The sequence below is a fragment of the Prenolepis imparis genome, unplaced genomic scaffold (assembly GCF_030444845.1).
Source record: "Prenolepis imparis isolate NDT839.2.m4 unplaced genomic scaffold, iyPreImpa1.0 SCAF_8, whole genome shotgun sequence".
Taxonomy (NCBI): Eukaryota; Metazoa; Arthropoda; class Insecta; order Hymenoptera; family Formicidae; genus Prenolepis; species Prenolepis imparis.
Genome location: NW_028141166.1, coordinates 11,786,581 through 11,810,611, shown reverse-complemented (window position 1 = coordinate 11,810,611; position 24,031 = coordinate 11,786,581). Strand labels below are relative to the sequence as shown.

The 24,031-nt window shown below is 28.2% G+C and overlaps 1 protein-coding gene across 4 annotated transcripts in view; it reads right to left on the bottom strand.

The window, feature by feature from the left end:
• Unc-13-4a (BAI1 associated protein 3) overlaps positions 1-24,031 on the bottom strand; it is a 95,599-nt gene that overhangs the window by 48,057 nt on the left and 23,511 nt on the right. The gene's annotated exons all lie outside the window — the stretch shown is intronic.

Genomic DNA, 24,031 nt, shown 5'->3' with positions numbered 1-24,031 from the left:
TTAATATATAATTATTGAAATTGTCTGGTATGTTATATAATGTAAATAGCTAAAAAAAGAAGTTTATTACACAGGTTTAAACTTACACCATAAAAACTATAGCTACAGTTAATTTGTTTGCTAAAATGTTACGCGAATACGCTGTTAAAAGTGTCTAAACTTTCTAACGCAAAACCTTCCAACTTCCCGAAAACTAGTCGACAACTACGCTTTTAAGCTTAATACATATAGCTATGTATGTAAAGCTAGCCGTGATCGGATGGCAACTATATTTAGCAACTTATATTTATCTTAGAAGGTTCTGGAGAATAATAATAACATATTTTAGAAATCATGCAAGTTATGTAATTAATTTTGCAAATTTTTGTATTTTGATGTAAAATTAATAAAAAAAAATAATAATGCATTTAAAATAAGATTATTAAAAATAAGAAGTGTTAATATTGTTATCGAAAAATTTATTTCGAGGAACAATGTTACATTGTTTTACCTCAGTGTATCACAAAATCAATTTTATCAGAATTGTTACTATTTTACTATGAGATGTGTTACGACTCAAGCACTGCAGATCGAATGTCTTGACAAGATCGGATTCTGCCATTTGTTCAGAAGTATCCGTCGTGATCTGAGGGCCTAAACGACTCAAAGAGGACTCGGTAGAACGTAATTACGAGATTCGGGATGACTTTGGGGCTAACCCTCAGGTCAAGCAGGTATCTGCCCATTTCCTCGTGAGCTGCATGTTAACCGAATCTCATTTGAAATGTCGGGTCTCCGCCGGGATTGAGAGTCGACCGATAACGGAGAAAGCCGGTACAGAATTGAAGGGTTGGGCAAATTAATCTGCGACCAGCTGCATTTCCGCTGCGGTGCTGGGTGGCGACAAAATACATGCATGCAAGCAATGAATCGGTCGACAGTGCAATTAGAGTCACAATTGCATTTGATGAATAATCTTGCGAATCATTCTACATTTGGATATTTAATTACTCGACGGATGTTAAATTTTGCTAGTAGTAAAAATCTATAATGAAATTTATATGTTACATTATATACGAAATATTGTTAAATCTACGCAAGCGCAGATTTTTTTAATATAAAAAATATTTTAATGATTTTTTGCAGGCATCTTTTTTAAACAAAATTTGTTTAAGAAAAAAAATATATTATTATTTAATTATATACCATAGTCGTAATTCAAAGTTAATTATAATTCAAAATTATTGATCTTACAGATTTTGATTAAACAACAATTCATCTCAAATTGATTAATAAAATTGTAATCACAATTGTCACAAGTTTTGTGAAATATTACATATATGCATTATATTTCATAATTATATATTTTTTTCTTTACCTATAAGCTCAATTAAAATATTTCAAATAAAAGTGCATAAGTAAATGCTAATTAGTAATTACATTCATATTAAATTAATGTTAATTGATAATTAATAATAATTATATGTATAGCTACAAAATTTCAATCAAAGTGCATACATAAATGTTAATTATTATGTCATTGAAATAATAAAGTTCACATTTAGCAAGACAAAGTAACAAAAATCAAAGAGCTGTCATTCTGACATAATCTTCGTCATTTTTTTCCTTTGTGCAACGTTTATTACAATCTTTGAGCGGCACACTGTTGGGCGCGGTGCTGTGGTAAAACAAATCACTCTTAATTACAATCGAATACAGCTGGCATGAAATACAGCGTTCACGAACCGAATATCCGATTTAAGCTCCAAAATTGTCCCCATAATCCGAAACGCGATATTTACGAAACCGCGCAAAAGCGTCGGGCTTAAGGGAAGTAATGAGCCCTACAGCAAAATAAAATGACATGCCTGGAAGGCAAAACGCGCAAAGATAAACGCCACTTGGCGCGGTAATCCGCAAAGTTACATCGAAATCACGAAAACGCGCCAACGGGTTACATCGATGTTATAAAATCAGGTCTCGCCGATCGAAATCAGCTGAGTTGACTCGAAAATGAAACATCGACCCCCCGAGGCGACATCCGCGAGCTTTTATTAAATCCTGCAAGCCTTTTACTCGACGCTATACTTTCACGCTTTCATAATGTTTGTAAGATATTCATATATGATAAATAAACTAGGCTGTTGGTTATACAAGAATAAAAAAATTCTCTAATCGAAAGAGAATATGTATATTGTTTATACATATTCAATTAGGCAAAATCTAATGTTAAAATTTATTATTTAATTGATCTATATTGACATAGGTATATATAAATATTTTTGCAATTATATTTTTTAGATAAAATAGTATATAGAATATTATATAAAGAATATATTTTTATATTATAAAATAAACATAATAAATAGCATATAACATTATAAGTATATCTATATATAAGATTTGTGCATATAGGTACATAATTTTAAATTATAAACGAAAATATTATGCATTTTTTAAGTCACAAAGTACATATATAATATTTTTATATAATATTTTTTATTTGTAAAGAAATATCTTATTTTCTCACTCATAATTCAATAATGTGACATTCTAGAACGTCATGTCTAGATTTAAACCTATATGTTATCAAAAAGCAATAAAAAACTTATCAAAGGATTTTTGAGAACCTCGAAAAGCTTTTAATAAAAGTGGCATTCTGTTGTTTTTCGAATAGCCTGTGTCGTTTCTATTGATTCTTTCACCATGTTCCAGAACAATAACTGCCTTCGAAACTCGTTTCGCTAGCGCTTAACGTCTCATAGGAAAAGAATAGCGTTTAATCTCGCAAAGAGTTACGTACAATATTTATGACCTACATAGATTGCCCGTAGTCGTGATATTGACATCAATTATCAACTAATTTGCAATCTTGCGTCTCTTATTATCTTAAAGCTATCGGATAAAAAAAATTGATTTCTTTCATTTATATTTAGTTTTTGCATAATATAAAATTGCAGCGAATATTTCTAAAAAAGATATATAGTATGTCTTATTGAACTTAGTTTAATACTTCTTTTTGCAAAATAGTTGCATTTTAAGATAAAGAGTTTAATTGTTATGACTAACAGTTGTCCACTAATTACAAGATACACATCGCCGTCATCACGAAACTTGCAATTGAGAAACAAAATAAATGATAAATAAAGATATTCAATCTTCGTATTAAAGATTGATTACAGATTTGTTTTATATTTAAAGAAATGTCGATATTCTTTCTTTATATGTCCAATATGTTTCCAATAATTTATCGGTATATTTCATTTTTGTTACGTTAAATTTCATTTCAAATTAGATTATATACGGATATTGGTGTTTTCAATATTACATATGATTTAATCTAGTAAATGCAATTCTCTCCATATCATGTTAAAATCAATTAAAAACGCTAATTGCGCATCGTGAGTTTCTTTAATTGTTTTTACAAAAGTACGGTATAAAAATAAATGTGAAAAGAAGTTAGTTACATGTATATTCGAGCGAAAAACAGTTCACGAGTGCGCGGCACAACGACGAGAATTAATGCAGGACAGAATATAATTTCGAGAATTTCGCGCGATGCAAGTTGATTAACTCGCGGTCGCTTGTTATACAATCTCATTCTGCAGGCACGCTCATTACCAATACTTCGTAGAAAAGTATTCTCGGCCGAAACTTCGTTATGGAAACAAGCACGCCGGATGTAAAGCACGCGCGAATACCATTTTCGCGGAACAGTCTGTAACTCGTAACTTCTCTCGTACTCTGCTTGTACATGTATCTCTAATGACAATCCTGCGTAAATTTTCACATCTGGCCGAAGTTAAAGAAACGCGATTTAATCAAACTGTTAAACATTTTATTATATTATATTTATTTCAGCGTATTATATGATTCATTTTTAGAATACAATTATCAAATGATAAAATATGGTCAAAATATCGCGAATATATACAAAAGTAGATATTTCTATATGTATTTAATTTAAATGTTATTACTTTATCATATTCTGTTTAATCCATCTTCAAAGATAATTATTTAATAAGATATATTTTTAATGTATATCTTAATAAATTAAATTTTTCAATAGAAAATAAAATTATATTAAAAAAATGTCAAATAAATATATTGCAATAAAATATCTTGTTTTTCAATGATAATTAGATTTAAAAAATTGCGAAACATTATGTCAATTAATTTAGATCTCTATTATTTGTTTCAAACATTAAAAAATAACACATTTGAAAATGAAATAAATTATTAATTTAGTAAATTTATAAATAAAGTCCTGTCTCAAGAAAAATTATTTTGTAGTCATTATATTTGTTTTTGTAAAACAAACAATGTCACACTGCATGTGTCGCATTTTACTTATCATTTTACATCGTATTTTACTTTATAATACGCGTATAAAATTCAACGCAGTCTGAATTAGTCTATTCTATATAACTCGTACTTGTACATATCTTTTTTCTTTAAAAAAAGAAACTTAATTAACTCACAAAAGGACGAAAATTTCTATTCTGAATTGCGATCGTTACTTTAAAAATAGACTTGCACTTATCAATGTGTGTGTATTGGTATAATATATATATTGTTATATGAAAAAGTCAACATTTAGTCCACGAACGCAACAGTTCGTATCGGATGTAAATAACCTTGACCATAAGCGTATCTATTGTATTTGTCATTCGACATAAATAATTACACTTCAACCGTACAGTATTCTTTCTAACGAAATTTAGTATCACTCTATTTTTGTATCTTGTTATACTTTTTTTCGTTGCATAATGCTCTCTTTTTGCACGTATCTCTATATATATTGTACGGGATTTTTCATATTTTTATTTTTATAGGTTTTTTTCCTATTGCAAAACATTTTATGTCTCCGTTTTGTTTTCCATTAATTTTTTTCCACATTGCGTTTGAGGCAATATTTGCTGAGAATATATTCTACCGATAAATAAACAATCTATATTATTTTATACAAAATATCAAAAACGCAAGCAAATATTTTTTTAACCATAACTTTTTGAATTCTTATATCAATTTTTAACAATTTTAAAACAAACATCGTGCAGTTGATTGGAACAATTTGACATTTTAAATACAAGATAATTGCAGTAAAAATTAATTTATTTAATTCATATCCTTTTAAAATTATATATTTTTTTTAATATAAGTGAAATTATGGCTCTTACACAAGTTACATAAGTTATGATTTTATTTTGCATTTGATCGTTTATTCAATGTTTTATTTACTCTCTATACTCTACATAATGGAGGAAATATGTGTTTATAAGTATGATGTGAGCGAAAAAGATAAATAAGAGATTGAGATAACAGTTCTTCAGTACGAACAATAAATATGTCATACATGGAATATTTACTAATAGTCATATTTGCAAGAGATATTCTAAGATTGAAACTAATTTTTTTGCAGCTAAAATATTTAGTTTAGTTCAAACAAATTTAATCCTTTAGAAAAAAAATAAACAACAATGGTATGTCATTACAATTTTTTCTGTTTATAAGGAAAAATTATGGCAATATTTTATGACAATGACGCAAAAGTCGATGATATTTGCGGTAATTTATGGTATTTTCTTATCATATTATTTTAATATAATATATCAAATAATAAAATATTGCACTTATCTTTGTTATATTCTATGTTATAAATTTTTTATTTAGCTCGCTTTTTATTCTTAAAATAACATGTAAAAATGTTTTTTCAGAGGACATGCTATATGCATTAATATACATACAATTACATTTTTATACATTCACATTTTTGTTTTTAATTTTAGGATTTATTAAATGATATATGGTATAAAGAAATAATTGGGGCGCGTATAACACTCACTTGATAATATTATCTCTATTAAACAAAACAAAAAAATAAATAAAATATAATTAACAATTATGCATGGCAATAACAAAAAGCTAAGAAACTCATCATAGCAAAGCGAAAGGACGGTTCCGTTAATTAAAGGGCTGTTAATTAATCGAGCTGCTATATCAGCATATTGCACACCGAACTTTATTAGCATTTTGCTATATGTATTTGTGCGTATTCTACATTATCCAGTTGAAAATCAAGGCTGTTGGAAGTTTGAAAAATATATGTTAGCATAAATTAATTCTCTTTAAAAAACATTTCTATAATTTCTAGTTAATTTAAAGATCTCTTAAATATCATAATTGAAGTTCCACTTAATTAAATTTACAAATGTAATTATTTGGAGAACTCTGAAAGTTCTTATTTTTTATATTATTCGAATACTTGACGTTATGCATATATATTTCTTTAAGTACAAGTTTTATTATTGTAAAGGATTTAAACTAGCCATTTATGCATAGCGTTGAATATATGGCGGATATACAAACCATTTTCAACTGCTTTATGCAACGTAGTAATCTCATAACCTTTTGTAAGCTAGAAACCGCTTCACTTCCACAATCAATCATATCAATTAGTTGAGCTTCCGTTTTAATCCGAGCAGCACCGTTACATCACTATGACATGGAAACGGCCGTTCCATATAAAATAAATGATTGTAGATGATAGAGAGCGAGAAAAAAAGCATAAATTATAGTACATAAACTCTTTTAATTTACAAAAAAATATATTTACTTTAAGAAATTATTATTTCTTTCTATTTTTATTTATATATTTTTTTTTGCGACAATCTATTAATATGAGCTTTAATCACTTTAATAATATTAATAAATAGAAACCAGAAACAACATACTTATGAATTCCAAAGATAATTGTATGATTAAATAAGCTTTTATGATGACCTACATTGAAAATAAACATATTAAAGAATACTTCTGAATTTCTGCACAATATTAATGCTAATAATCTTATCAGTAATATTAAAATATATTAATCCTCTAATATCTCTGTAAATTTTAGAAATTGAGAGATTGAGTTTACTAAGCTGACAGTTTCCTGGAGCAACACGCGCTTAAATATTTAATTGGATATATACTGTTTCTATTATTCGGCGTGAGAAAACTGTAATATCTTTCATGTTAATATTAACAATCTCTCATTTTTGTCGAGACCTCTTTCTTCGGTTCTCTTCAAATTAAACGTCACATCCCGTTCATTCCTCTCACGAGAGAGGATCTCGTTTTCGCAATTTATTTAAACTTTGATTTAACTCATCTCGCTTGCGAAATTTCGTGAAAAGTCAACTTTGCGAGCAAAGCGTTTGCGAAACAATCTAGACAGATGCCTTTGAAGTTCGTTCATTGAAGATTTTTCCATGAAATGAAAAAAGGCTATTACGAAGCGGAGCGAAAGCTTCGGTGCAGCCTTACTTGGGCCAATTTCATTAGCCGATCTGTTCGCTCTCATCGCTTCCTATACTCTTTCACGCGAGCGTCTGTCCTTTCAAACGCAGCCACTAAAACATCTCACGGCAGTGATCCTTGATAAAGCATCCCGTTCTTGAGATATTCAAAGTGAAACTAGGCTAAGAAAGCGCGGTTTAGTACTCCGAGTCTTAAACTAAAGTAGCACCACAGAAATGCGTATATTTTTATTGCCCCTTTTATAGTCATATTTTTAAATAAATAAATCTACTTATTAATGCGTTTATATATTTAAATTGCGAATAAAAAGTGAATTCATAAAACTAAAAATGTAATGTAAATGTACAATTTAATCTGCAAATTTATTAAAATATTATTCTAAATAGTCCGCAGTTTTAGAAACTTTCGAGCATAATCCTGATTATTCAGAGCCTCCCATTAAAAGACGAGAATGTGCAGCAAAGCGCATGAGCAGCAAATAAGAGTGTTATCTTTATAAAAGTTGAAATATTTTATGAAAGAAAAAAAAGGGAAAATTGAAACACAAATAAGAATAGCATGACCTTAAAGACACAAAATTATGGCATATTAATGCGATCGCTGACACGAGATATGTGTGTTAGAAACAGATGCTAAGGGAAAAGCAGAATAATGGGCCCTGAAATATTCCTACGTAGACCTTCTAATGTAGTAGGAGTCTTTTGTGAGAAGAATGACATATAGTTTCATAAACTAAGTCGGCTGATTCGACTGTCTTAAACTACTTTATCATTCCAAAATAATATTCATGAAAATGTGAAAATATTATGTGTTGAGGTAAATATATTGAACTGAATAAATTAGGGCGTTTATATAATCGAAAAAGAATATTCTATATGTTAACACATAAAATTTAAGGATACATTTAAAAAAGAAAATATTCGTTTACATTTGCGTATAGGATACAGAATAACATATTTTTAAAACACATAAAATGTGTACGAGATAAATACACGTATAGTGTATAAACAAATATGCTGTAAAAAAGTCAGTTTTCCTTTAGAAATTTTTTAATGTACTCTATTACACACGACAGTACTACATGTATATTATTACATAACAGTTATTTGCATAAACTGAGTAAAAATACATAAAAAATTTAATATAATATTTTTTTTTAATTTTAAGATATTTTTAAAGTAAGTTTTATATATTCTTTTTAACGCAAATCTTGAAGTGCACATATATAGAATTCTTCTTAATGATACAAAAAGAATGACTTCTTTTTCGAAAAGATATTCATATTTCGCCATGTTTCAACATCGAGATTCGTTGAATCATCCTGACATTTCTGCAACGTATATACCTCAATCATTTTTTAAATTCCGTTTATCTATTCCAGACACGTAATAAAATGGATGTATTTTCAATGCAGTGTTTTTGTCTCCCTCTTTTTCTCTTTCGCAGTTTCTAATATGTGTGCAATCGAGAAGCGATAGATGATTTCTAACTTCTGGAAAGACTTGGCATCAGTTTGAACTTGCTCTGATTCATACTAGGTCGCATCTATATGTTTCTTACTGATAACATCATCATCGATATGTAACACAATGGAAGCTAGTATATTAAGATGGATGACTTTAGCTTGTTAAGTGATAAGAAGCAGTTTAATCGACCACTTTGATTGATCATTGTAGTCAGTCTTAGCACGATTAGTTTTAATCTTTTGTATTATATAAGTTATCTAAAATTGGTACATAAATAAATAAATATATTTACTCCTTCAAGAACATCAAGTTCTTTGAAAGATAAGAATATAATATATATATTATTGATTTTGTTATAAAAATTATTATAGAATAATTTTTATAGAATTAAGGATTAATAATCTTAATAATATAGTTATTAATTACAAAGAATATTTATTAAAACTTAATGTCTCGTTATTTTTACATTTTATTTTTATCATTAAACTTGCATGATTTATTTTTAATGTAAAATTAATGAGATTTAAAAATTTTATTATTTGAATTCAATTAATATTTTTATTTTATATCATAAAATTGTGTCCTATATTAGTTGCAAATTTTATTGATTAACTATTAATAAATCAACGATTGTTGTATTTTAAAAAATTTAATTTTTCAATCGCTAATCACGTGTAAAAGAAAATCACAATTATTACTAACAATAAGTAACGTTATTCTGCTGCGAAATTGCTTTTCTCATGCGTATACTTTATTCTTCACCTTCTACCTCATTTCTTTCGTATGCATAAAGCGACACTTCTTTTGTTGCGTACGTACCTCGCATTTATAAAGTCAAGAAATCATTTTGATCAAGGCATTGAAATTTCACATAGTTACAGAGTCCCGAGTTTTTCGTTGAATTACGCAGTTATGACGACAGTAAATTGTCACATAAAAATATATACCATTGGAAAACGTTTCTTAAACGTGACAATTGCGTAAATAAAACTTTTCAACCTTTTTCAAATTACAAAAAATTACTTACACTATAGTGTAAAAAATATATTTAAAAAATTATTAAGTGAGTTTCACATGTAATAAATATAAATAAAAGCCATAATATATTTAATAATAAACTAAAGAAAAACAAACTCTAACTGATTAAAATCATCTTAAACTTTCTTTTACAATTGCAGTACACAGAAAGAGTATAAAATCTACCAATATATATAAAAACTATTTATTTTTCACATTTTATGTATAATTAAATTATAGAAATTTATTAAGGTAAATTATATATAAATTAATATTTATCTTATAGTTTTATGTTGTGTTCTTTTTTTATACAAATATAATAATTTTTTCAACAAAAATAATTTATTTATCTTAATAAGATATGAGAAAAATCGCTTTTATATTTCTTTCTTTTATATTATTTTATGCAAATATTTAAATAAAAAATACGCACAAAAGCGTAACCACATGATCAATAAATTCAACATTTATTTACATTTTCTGTCCTAATGTGTGTCATTAAAGAACAGTATTAATCATCATTTCCTGAAAATTACGTTTGACGTTGTCGCATTATAACAAAGCTGTTGACATTTTCCCTTATGCACATTCAAATGCAAACAATAACACTTTGTCCGCGCAATGGTCGATAATAAACGCATACACTCATCACAAATATCCATTTTCCTAGCTTGCATCTGCGCAACCATATGTACGAATGCCCGGTTTTTGTGTGCGTTTTACACGTCGTTTTTTAACACAATGTCTGGAATTTCTACGTAACAAATTGCGATGCAATAGTATACGGAGTAAGTATAATCGAAAATTAATTGAGTTTGGAGTAACGTGTTACACGTCATAAAAAAAACACATTATTACTATAAACATAGAACGTTTATCTTGTTATTGCTGCATTATCGATCATACATGATCTTAATTGAATATGAAGAAATCGATAGCAATATATATAATACAAGCAAACAATTATGTTACAACAACATTGTGTTCGAATTTTGTGTATCTTATTTTACCGCATATATTTTTTTCTTATATATTGATGTTTTTTTGTAACATATATAAATTAATTATTTAAATTACTTTCTAGCAGATAGCTTTATATTTCCTGAACAACTTCATATATATATATATATATATATATATATATATATATATATATATCGAACAATATATAGCCATATACATAATTATATATATGCATAATGCATTTTTATGCATATGTAATTTAGTATCTCAGCTATAGCTCTCAGTATTATGTGCCAAATACGAATTCTATTTTAGTAAATAGGAAAAATTGATGCAGATAAGAGTTATACATATATTTAGATTTTACTTTCAATATTAAAAATTGCATAATAAAATTACTAACGCAAAGGTTGCCAATGTACATAAAAATATTGAATAGTCTACAATATTCTGACAACTTTGGATTATAGAATAAACTTCTAATGCCAATTTACTTAGTGCGCATACAATTCAAGGTGAACAACATTTCCACCAGACTGACTATGAAACTATCGATTTTAACTTTGTTATGAGAGATTTATCTAGTTATTTATTGAAACGTTATACTGTTGAAGCAAACATGGTTTTAGTAGAGTATGTGTTTTAGTTTTGTATACTCTACATCTTTTAAATCAAGCGTCAAACTACACAAGTGCAGAGATACGATTAGATTGTCAGAGATGAGAGAGCTATGGTTTTAAATCGAATATATCTTATCGTTGAATTTGCTGCATAAGCTATCAATAAAGTGATAGACAAACAGTGATTGTACTATTAGATGACTCACAGGAAATATATCATAGAGATGATAAACATTTTAGATAACAATAAGTGTTGTCAGTAAAATTTGAAATAAATGAACATGTTAGTTCGATTTACCGACAATATTAGCGACGCAATATCAATTTAATATAATATGCATGACATTCAAATTAAAATATTGCTATCATTCACAATATGGGATCTACGAAATAATTTAAACCGGTTTGTGAGTAGAAGTTAATTTTGTGGAGAGCTCCCAGTTGCGTGAGATTATAAACCCGACTTTTGATTATATATACTAGGATCTCAGAACATAGTTTAACAAATATGCATAAATATGCAGTTAAACGTTTATGAGAAATAGTTGTCGGTATCAGCAAAAGTTAAAGCTAAATTATAAAATAATTAAAAAGAAACATATCATTATATTTCAAATATCCTATCTTATTATAAATTTCTTCATCACGAATCCAGAATATATAAATATTGTTTATGATAACTCATTAATACACGATCGCTGATCATTGAAGCGAACGTTATATATGAGAAGATCTAAAGTTTAATTCAGTTAATTACCTATTTTTGGCTGAAGAGAATTTGAGGTCGAAACTGATGATACTGTGTTCCGTAATAAATTGATCTTTTTAAGATAATGTGTTAATTTCGACTTGTGTATATAATCAGGATTTCTTTTAGTCTAAGACAAACAGAGGATCGGTGGTCTTTTATATTAAATTATGATACAAATATCATGGACAAAAATATTTTATACGTACTGTTTTAAAATATCTTAATTTATATGTAACTTCAAAATTATTAAATTAAGTATCAAAAAAATTACACGTGTAACATATTTTATATCCTTAGATTTAGTTTGTAATTTTGCTAAAAATGTGTTTTATTTTTTAATTATTAAAAGAAAACAGTATACATATTAGTATACAATATGTATAATATATTTTAATATATATTAGAGAGTGTATAAACATAATATACTTCAATAATATCTCTATAAACTAAATCTGTTGCTTATAAATCTTCCATTCGCACCTATTTATATTCGAATGTTTTGTGATTGTATGTCTTGAACTCGTAAAATCTTTTTGATATGAAGCAACGATGCGAGATAAAATCAATCTTCGGAGCATCTTCCATGGCACATTTCGTGTGCGTATACATTTACTCCTACATATTCGATCCATATGCAAATTTGTCTGCTTATTTGTGTTCTACTTTATGATTTACGGAAGTTTCTAAATCGATAATCTCGCACTATAAGGTTGATTAGCCGTGCTGATCTCGTGCACGAATGCGACTATATATTTTTATTCTGTTTCAAGAAATAATAATATTTTGCATTTTTTGAAGAGTATATAATATAATTATCAAACAAAAAAAAATTATAATATATAATATAAAAAATATATAAAATATAAGAGAAAACGGTAAATATTAAAAGTAAATAAACTACACATAAATAATTAGTTTTTGTATGTATTTTATATTAATACATTTTAAGAAAGAAATCAGGCTATTTATAGATTCTTATAGACGAGCTATGATGTTCGTAAAATAGAATTACGTGAGAATCAATCGATCGTTCACAAACGCTCGCATGTTTAATCGAGCATGTACTACGCATACGATGGACGTGATATACACGTAACCTCACGTATTGTGTGACGCACGCATCAATATTCGGGAACAAAATATTGTGTTCTCAGCAATCAACGCGGTTGGCTTCTGTATGAACAAACAGTCACGCCAAAAACCTTTATCAAAAGCTATCCTCAAAGAAACAAAATATATTTGGAATTCACATCTATATGATAAATGTGCGGTGAATACTTTTATTGACTGCAATTTCTTTACTTAGTTATATTAAAATAATAAAAACAGATTTTTTAAATATAAATTGTAATTAAAATTGTATTGTATATGTATGATCTTATGCGTACACATATATAGCAGAGACATAAAAGATTTTACGAGAATATGATTAGTATTTTGTGCATAATCTAATCGATTTCACATTAATATTAACTCGTTATTTTTTAAAAACTTTCACTTTTTATTACGTGATCTTCATTGATAGAAATCAGCGACAATATCAAGTGTGATAGACGATATCTATCGTTAGGGTCGCGATGTGCGTTCAAGGGCGTTATGAGAAGTGACTTCCATTGCCAGTCGATTCTCCCTGACCTCATTAAACGACATTTAACAGTTTCAAGGGGGCTCTTAGAGTTCGCTTTCTGTTTCAAATACTGAAATCTCAACTCATGCGTTGAAATCTTAATCATATCTATGCAGAGTAAAGTAATATTGTCGAAAATTGAGAAGAGAGTCAATGATAATTCTTTAATATTATCTTGAGTAAAAACGACGAAATGAGAAAAATGACGAAATAAATTTAAGTTTTGAAAAAAAACGTAATGGATAAGAAAATTAATAATATGATAAACTGTGAATAAGAGAAGTCAAAAGATTTTATTCAAATTACTAATAAAATGAGAAAAAGATTATAAAATAATAGAAATTTTTTTGCTAATAAACAAAATTTTATTTAAAGAAGCAATTTGTTCAAGATTTTTATTTTTGATATTTTCTTCTGATGTTTCCTTATACGTTTAAAATATCGTCTATTTCTTGCACTCAATCGCGCGTTTACAGTTCCTCCGTTTCGATGCATCGAAAAGATGTACCGGCATCAAAAAGATGATTGATGGAGACAAAATTGGGCCGAGAAAAGCACATGTTTTGACATCGTTTTTCTCTCAAGCATTTCATGAACAATCATGTCCTAGGCTTTTCCTCTTTCAACCTCTCAACGTCTATCTTTTCCGCATTTACCGTCACTCAAGGGGTGCTCTTTTCTTCTCTTTTTTTTTCTCATTCTCTGTTTCTATATTCGGTCTAGGCTGATTTGAATCTATTCTTTCATTCGCATGCGCCATATAAGTATCATCGCAGATTTGCTCCCTCTCCTTTTTTGTTCGCTGTCTTATAGCTTCTTATCAAATATGATATTTTCGTATCGCAAGGTAAAGTAAGGGAGAAAGGGAGAGTAAAGAGGTGGAACGTGCGTCACTTGTGCGTCGATCAAGATATACACCCTTATCCATTTATCTATTTCTTGCCTCTCCTTTATGTTCCATTAATCTACCATCGAGATGCTCGAGAACAATGTTCGTGCTTTGCTATGTTTTTTTTTCTATTTTCTCGATTGAGATACAAATAACTCATAGAGCCAGCTTATAATTATCCGAGAGTTTCACGTCCACGTCGTTTTCACTATTACCAGATATTTAAAAATAAGATATTATTGTGACAGTGTGTACATGATTAAAATATCTTCTATATACTTATCTAAGTATATACGCATTTTTACGCAAATGATATATATGTTTTACTATCAAAGATTTTAATAGTAAAAAGTTTAACGTGAGTGGAATAGAATTACTCCCATTTTCTGTGCAGATCTCCTCTCTTTCTTTTATTTTTATATTAACTTTTATTTTAATAATTTATAAAATCCTAATTGCGACTTGAACCTGGCACAGCTTTACGCGTACTTAGTACAAAACAAACCCATTAGGTCCTCAATTAATTTCCAGAGTGTCTCCAAAAAAATTAATTAAATAACTTTCCTTCATTGTGTGTTTGACAACTTGAACAGAAATGAGAGATAATTTAGTGCTTTTGGGTAATAAAATTTTCTGCAGTACAGTCATTCGATAATCTCGAAAGCTACAATTTTCACGTTATCTTTATAAATTACAGAAATAACATTTCGATGGTGTAGTTATAAGCACATACACAAACAGATAAATATTTAAATTTCAATATGTTTAATGTTAAATATGTTTATTTAATAAGTATATTTGAGTTTTTAATTATATATACTACTTACAATACGATTTTCACATTTTGTGATATTTATTAAAATTTTAACGTAAATTTAAATGAAATCAATAATTATTTAATTGTAATATATGATAGAGTTCAGCTTAATAAATAACACATTGTGTTAATACATACATTATTATGAAAAACGAAATCTTATACTTTATGTAAACGTCGTATTTCGAGCGTTTCGATGAGTATGCGAGAAAGAATAATTTGGATATTTCAATATATACGACTAAAGAGTATCGCCCAAAAAGACATGTAACGACCCATACGAATGTAAATTTTTTTACAGTAAAAAAAGTTACTACTAGCATACGAAGTTTCCTACAGATTTATAAATAATATATGTTCGCAGGTCAACGCACATAACATGGCTGTCAAGCTCTATCTATAGATGAGAATTTTAGGTGCAATATTTTTTTTTTATCGCATGCGTCTTCTATTACACACGAACGATGAAAAATGATACGAGAGAATTATATTACACGCACGTGCTGAAAATATTTACGTAAATGTTGTAAAATGTTATAAGCGTAAAATGTAATATTATTTGAAATTACCGATTAATAACGATGACATATTGAAAACAAAAAGAAAATATTAATAACATCGCACCACATTAAATTGCAAATATTGGACGCGGTCTTAATAAACATGTAATGAATATCGGTTGCGCAAGAGTGCTTGAATATGTGCACATATGCCAGCTACATGAAATTATATTACTCGTAATTTAATCGAGTATATGATACATTTTTTTTTCTTTTCTTAGGAAATTCCTCTATTACATTGACTTTGAAATATTGTCTGCCATCATCATGCGGATATGAATTTTCGTTACTTTCACGCGAAAACTACGAAAAATATGAACTATTCTATCAAGGATTCTATCAAGTGTAGAATTACTCTAACTTGTATATTAACGTTTTTATATTAACCAAGAAATCTTAAATTTTATTTTCATTGGAAGAATTTTCATTAAAATATATGAAACTTTTATAATATCTCTAAAATATTTATTTATAATATTCACAATTATTTTTCGGTCAAAGTACAAAGTTTTTCTTAATTGTTCATATTGATAGAAATATCAAAAATAGAGAGGTTTATGTATACTTAATGTCTTAATGAAATAAGAATTGGCCAAAATTTGAATAATAGTAATAGACAAAACACACTAGCGAAGAGAAACGTCCAAGTTCAAAACAAAAGAATAATTTTAATGTATTGCGATTTATATAGTAATATAAACTATTGTATAGGATTTTCATAATATTGTAATAGAACGAAACATCCATTACCTAATTAACCTACATTTTACATCTACCTATACACTTTCTATTTCCGTAATATATTTGTGTAATAAATTATGAGACGTCTATACTGTTATATTTATATAATGTAATATGCATGCATTGTTTACATATGTAATATACGTATATTGTTTAATTTATATCTTGTGATAATAAAATTAACATTACAGTGATACTCCCCTGAGCAAATATTTAAATTATAAGACTAAAATCAGACGAAAATCCGAAATTTGTAAATGTACGTATCGATAGATTTACAAATTATTTGTACAATTTAGAATTTATAAATATAAAATGTATCTCTAATTCTTACTGTTTTTAGCATGCTTATATGCAAAATCGTAAAACATGATAATGCGAATGTATATATATAATAAATATGAATTAATAATATCTGTTTAATAATCATGAATGCGCACCTGTTTGAAAAAAAGGCATTCATTTCAAGAGACATAATGTAAAAACATGATTAAAAATTTGTTTACAATTTTAAAGCGTATAAATGTATATTAAAAAAAAAATTGCAAACTTTGCTATTCTTTTGTACATGACAAGTATTTGTTTTATATTGTTTAAGTATAAACTTATTATCCACGTGCTACATTATAGAATGCTGTACAATCTGTACATGTCAACGTGGTCTTTTCGAGCCATGAATGATATATCTCCAAATTTTTCACACATCAAAATGTGTATTTTACATTGAGGAATACGGTGTATCTTCAAACACGCGCTCCTCAGCATTCCGATCGCGTAGAGAAGGAGTATGAATAAATCGGATTAAGGTTGTGTTCAGGAACCGTGCAAAAAGCACATCCTACGGTATTCGTCATCGATTCTTTTCTTCGATCGATATGTTCTATAGAGAAAAAACTTCATTCTAGAGAAATAGTATCTCAATTGTAGCCAAATCAAGTTGCTATTGAAGTCATTATTATTTAAAAATAGAATTTCTCTGTATTTATATATGCGAACAAAGAAACAATAATATATAAAATATTTTTTTATGATGCCATATTCCGTATTATATATCTGGTGACATACAATTTTTATATATGTATATGTGTGTATTTTATTCTAGTAATCTAAAACATTATATAAATACTTTAATGATATATAATCAATTCTAATTTATTTCTAAAATTATTAAAGATGCGTAAAAAAAATATGTACAATTGTTGGAAGCATAATAAACTTTGTAAAGTAGTTATCAACATGATATGTAAACATTTGCGTAAGATCGCGTTTCCGTATTAAGAATTAGTCGTCTCATTATGGGGATAATTTCCGTACGAACGCGTTCGTCGACGAGATGATGGAAACAGAACGCGAGGCTTGTTAAAACTTGACTCAGGCCGACATTTACTGAAAGTTTCAGCGTCTGGGCAACGGGCAAATCGAGATGCGGCGAGGCGAATGGAAATTTCCAGTTGCCACGTGCAGTCAACAAGTCAGAAAAGCATATAATCTGATATATATATATATAATATATATATATATATATATATATATTATATATATATTTTATACATTAAAATTCTTGTTATTTCTTTTCATGTATTATCTACTTTATCTCATTTTTCAACGAAGTTTTTACAAAAGACGAATCCAGAACGGTAACTTTCTTGAAGTCTGTCAATAGTGATTTCTACGTAAAATTGCTTGGTGAATATAAATGTGACAACTCAAGCGTTGAAAATAATGTAAAAAGAGAAAGAGAGAAAGAGAAAGAAAAAAAAATTTAATAAGTAAAAAAATCAATTTATCTATTAAATTATTATTAAATATTTATTGCAATATTCTGTGCTAAGAATGTGTACAATATTTATTTTTATTATCATATATTAAATACATTTATATATATTTATATATATTTCAAGGATTTAAAAGTTAAAAAAAAAAAGAAAAAATATATATGTGTATGTAGTGTATGTATATCAAAATGACATGAGAATATTTTTTTACATCATTTTTTACATTGGGTGTGTGTTTTACTCTATCGAATTTCGCTACTTTTGTCGGTCATATGTCAAAGAGATCTTTACAACAAACGCGCGAGAAATGTAAAAAATTTATAGTTATAGAATAAAGAATTATGTAATTTTGTAATTTGAGAACTGGAATTTAATAAGTGATATATCAAATATAATACTTATAATATACGAATGTATAGAATTCAATTTGCATTTATAGAAGAACGCTTTTGAAGTAGCCACGTTTGATTGTTGATCGAATCAAATAATATATGAAATATCTTCCACAAACACATAGCTGCAGCTCTCATATATAGAATCACGAATCAATCCTGCCCATTTCAAATCAATTGTATGTTTAATTTTTTTCACATTTCGGTTACTTTGCGCAACTACTGATCAAATTCGTTCCCGTAATAACAAAATCTGTATTTCACAAACAAAATGCATGTACACAGTTGAGTGTAAATGAGTAAATAGTCAACGCTCTGACAGTTTTAAATAAAGAAATATTCCCGTGTTAATTTATGAAACACAATACGTGATTAATCACACTTAAGCGCGCATGCGTCAAATGCGAGGCAATCAATCATTTATTCCCGCGTCACTACTCGCGATTGTTAATCACGAGAGTTTTCCGCGAAATATCTCAAAAGGCAATCCGCACAGAGATTCGTCGCGAAAAAGATTGAAAGAGTTAATAACAATTAATTTAAAAAATGCACGGTCTATTGCACGTTTCTGCCATTTAACATGCGATACCGAAACGCTGGGACAAATAGTTTCAATTTGTTTCCTTCGTGTTTTACATTTCACTGTGTGTTAGTTACGACGAATATACTAAACGTTACGATATATTGTCAAAAGAAACGCGTTAAGAAGCGCGCGGAACTGAATGATAAATTGCGTCAGTAGTTCGAGTCAGCGTGTAAGCAGACAGTTATTGTGCGAGGCGCAATATTGAAAATTGTGTTTGCTTCGTTTGAATTAACGACTGATAACGAATATGATAATGTACGATGCGATCATTCTTAATTCGTGTTATAATTTTCAACATTCTATGTTGCTATCTATTAATGTGAACTGATCTAATATAATAATAGTTAGAAATTTTGTTTCGTTTAATTTTAATTTGATTAGTTGATTAGTCAGGATTTTTTGTTTAATCGTTTCATTTAATAAAGTCATAAATATAGTTAATGAAGTCATAATATTTAGTTCATTGAATCATATATTTAACTAAATAACTGAATCATATGTTTAATTTAAAATCTGATTAAATTTTTTAATACATTCTGAATGAGAATGAATATCATAAATCTCTCTTATATAATACGTATTAAGTATTGATGTTCAAAAATATATATACAAATTTTTTTTATCAAATCTTTAAAATTGTGGTTGCAAGTTATTTTAATGTCATTGCTAATTTCGTTTTACCGGTAGGCATATACTGCGGCAGGAAAGAATAGAAAAGGGACACGGCAAAGTAGAATTACATTTTCTAATTAAATCATACTATGTATATAACGAAGATTTAAAAAGGTACAATCAGCGGAATTAAACTGCGAGCGCAAGAAATAGCACGTGCACTCCGCAAACGTTCAGATTGGTAAAGTATGAGGAGGGAAGAGGGAAAAGTTGAAAAGAAAAGCTCTGGAAATGGTAGAGTACGTGTCGGCGATGGAAGCAGTAAAAAGCTCTCGGCTAGGATAGAAAGCTTCGCGGTTGTGCTCGATTTCTCGATTTTTCATTTATTGCTTTTTATATTAAAGCCGTCGACTTTCCAATAGTTCTGTCGAAACCGTCTTGAAACCAATGCAAATTAACCGCGATCCATGGAGCGTAAATAAGAATAAAGAAAAAAAAAACGAGAAAATAAAACGCATGTCGAACAAAGGAGGTCGCAAGACTCACCGACGCCCTCGAACGAAACATATCAATTTTGCTTCAATTAAGCGTCGTGATTAATTACGCACGATACGCGTGAATTGAATTTATGTATTATTCATTGGATCGCGTTCAACGTGGTTCGTATCGGACACTCTTATTAAAGAGAATTATTCGCACGGACATTTCAGTTTTATGACAATAAGTTTATGTGCCTCAAATTCTTGAATAAATGTTGTAAGATAGATTATTCATGAGATGTTTATTCTTCCAGACCAATTTCTTTATTAATGAAGAAAATAACTTGAATTTTTTTTCTTACAGGCTACAATACTTTTATACGTGATTATACGTATTTCAGAATTTCTCAGAAAAACCTCCCTAAAAAATTTTGAATTAATATTTAAGATCTAGTTTGATTTTCTCTTTCTAATAGAAAGAAAATAAAAAGAAAATAAAAAGTATTAAAAAGTATTAAAAAATAATATAAAATTAGAAATAAGATTTATGTATATATAGAGAGAGACTATAGAGCCAGTTACTCAATTCTAAATATTTTTTGAAATTATTTAAAATCATTTGTATGTTGAAAAATATAACAAGCACAAAAAATATTATTTGTATTAAATGCAGAGTCAATTTGGTGACAAGAGTTATTTATTTAATTGTCGAATCAATACCACCGTTACAAACCGTTTAGCACGCGAATCCTTAATTTGCAATAATTTTTTTATAGCTTTTCACATTGCGCGAATCATGGTACAAATTTCATGCGACATCTCCGTGAATCAGAATTTGCAGAGTTTCCTGTTGTCGATTGTGAATGTGAGCACGTTTATATCTCTTAATTATTTGAAAGGTTATCGAAACATAATGAGGGAGGCCGGATGCGCGATCATCCTACTAATTTAACATTAATACACCCCTAAGTAAATAATCAAAATATCAATATTCACACACAAACATCGGAATATATTACTTAAATATAAATATCTTTTAACAATATAATATATGTATATTAAACGATACAATCAATAAATAAACGTCTCATTTTCTCTTTCTCTCTTCTTCTCTTTCTCTTTCCTCTCTTTCTTTATTTTTTTTAAAGCTAAAAAATACTTATTTTAAAATAAAACGTAATAAGAAGAAGGAAATATAAATTTAAGTAATATAATTATTGATCTACATTGCGTGTATAAAGATATATATACATGCACACACATATGCAGATATAACAATAAATCTATAATATTATTTAAACGTACGGATTATCCGTATTCCAAATAATGAATTTTCCGAATATAGAAATTCATTGCGATTCGCAGATCGAAAATCCGGCCATATATTATCAACTTCCGTCGATAGCCGCAAGCTGCGTGGAATTCATCGTCAATCACGAACGTCAATAGCGTACAAGTCAATCGAGCGCTAATAACGAATGCGATTTGCCGTTTCCGGATTTGTGCGCTATTGTGTGATTACGATTATTATAATTATTGGAGTATCATTAATGCGTCAAACAGAAATGCCGTGTGTCTATTACACGACATCGCGCCACGGAATTTACCCACAACCCGATGGCGTCGCCAAGCAGTCCGTTAATTACATTAATTAATTTAACCAGATATTCGCCGCACCTGCATGCTTTAAATACGCGATTATCCGGCGGTGAGATAAGGTTTCATATATTGCGGAATTTTAGTTCATATATATATATATATATATATATATATATATATAATAAGCTTTAGAATAGATCGCGCAAAGACCGATGATATAATTGGATAATACTTCATTGTTAAAAGAACATGATGCAAACGAAATTCCGTTTCGCGAATTAACTTGCCATGTAATTTACTCCATTTTTTATTAAATTTAAGTATTCCAATTTAATTTAGATTAATTTTGGAATAAACTTCCACTTATTTAAAAACAAAAATTGATTTTCAAGCAAAAATTTTAAATATTGAAAGTATTGCAAAGCTTCATGTGATCAAAGTTTGACGAATTCATATGAATAAAGCTAGCGTTTAATTGAACTCTAAATTTGTTTGACGATTTTTTATTAATTAAAAAAAAATTTATCGAATATGGAAAATTTGTGCAGTACGCAACATTTTTGTATAATACAATATTTCAAAATAAAATTTTGTAAAATGATTCTGAATTTATTGCTATTATTATATACATAATCAAGATATAATTTTATAGAATTTAAATTATTTATAAAGAACATTATTTAATTTCTACGATGTACAAATAATAGTTTCTGATAAAATAACAATTTGAAAAATAATTCGTTATTTTATTATAGAATAGTATAAATTCAAGCATCTTGTTAAAATAAAGACAAAATTAATTTTTTATTAATTTATAATAAATATATATTTTATATATTTCAAATTAATCATAGCTACCTAACACTTTAATGTAAATTAAGGAGAGATATAAATATTTCAAGACTTTTAACATTTAAATATGCTTTTAATTTCGTCAAACAGCCAGTATTTTGTTGTAAAACAACATAATTTCTCATTAGGGAGGATATTCAGCGGCAACATTCTCGATATATTAAACGACGTCAAGCACTATTCTCAAGGATCTTTGCGAAGATTCTAAAATATCGCATTATTATATGCACGCTACGAGCATTATTATAACACTGTCTACGAGGAAGCGATGTATAACGATTAGAGAATATTGGAGAAAATTAACGCGGGGCTTGAAGAGAGAGATTTTCTTGCCTTTTTATATACGACAGGCTGCTTTCTCGCTGTTTCCCATTATCTAACCATCATATTCGCAACATCGAAAATTCTTTTTTCCTCTCGCATCCATCTTTCTCTCTCTCTTTCTTTCTCTCTCTCTCTCCCTCTCTTTCAATTTTGCCACAGATCATAATAAAGGAACGAACTACTGTTTCTAGTACGCTGTGTATAGGAATTGTTTTCGGTGAAAAGCTCACCCGAGAGAAACTGAACCTTCTAATTCTTCCCTGACGTATAGCATATAGCGATCATTGTTCAATATTTTGTTACAATAGGGCAATAGACATCACATATATAACGGATTTATAATTCACTCTACGTAAATTGGTTTCAATTTTAATACTACCAGCAAACTGTCAATAGGAGAGTTTCCAATGGAATTTATCTTCAACTATGAAAATTTAACGGCTCACTGTGTATGATAACTAGTCAGCTTTCAATGTTATGTAATAGCTTGATAATTATTTTCTACAGAATTAAATTGTTGATAACAAGCAATGTGTTGTGCATTTTATAATATTTTAAATATAGAATTAAATATTGAATTGAAAAACAAATATACGCAATTTTTTAGCCAAAATTTTATAGAATGTTTATAATTCTATCTAACATATCCAAATTAAAGTATATTAAATCAACAGTTG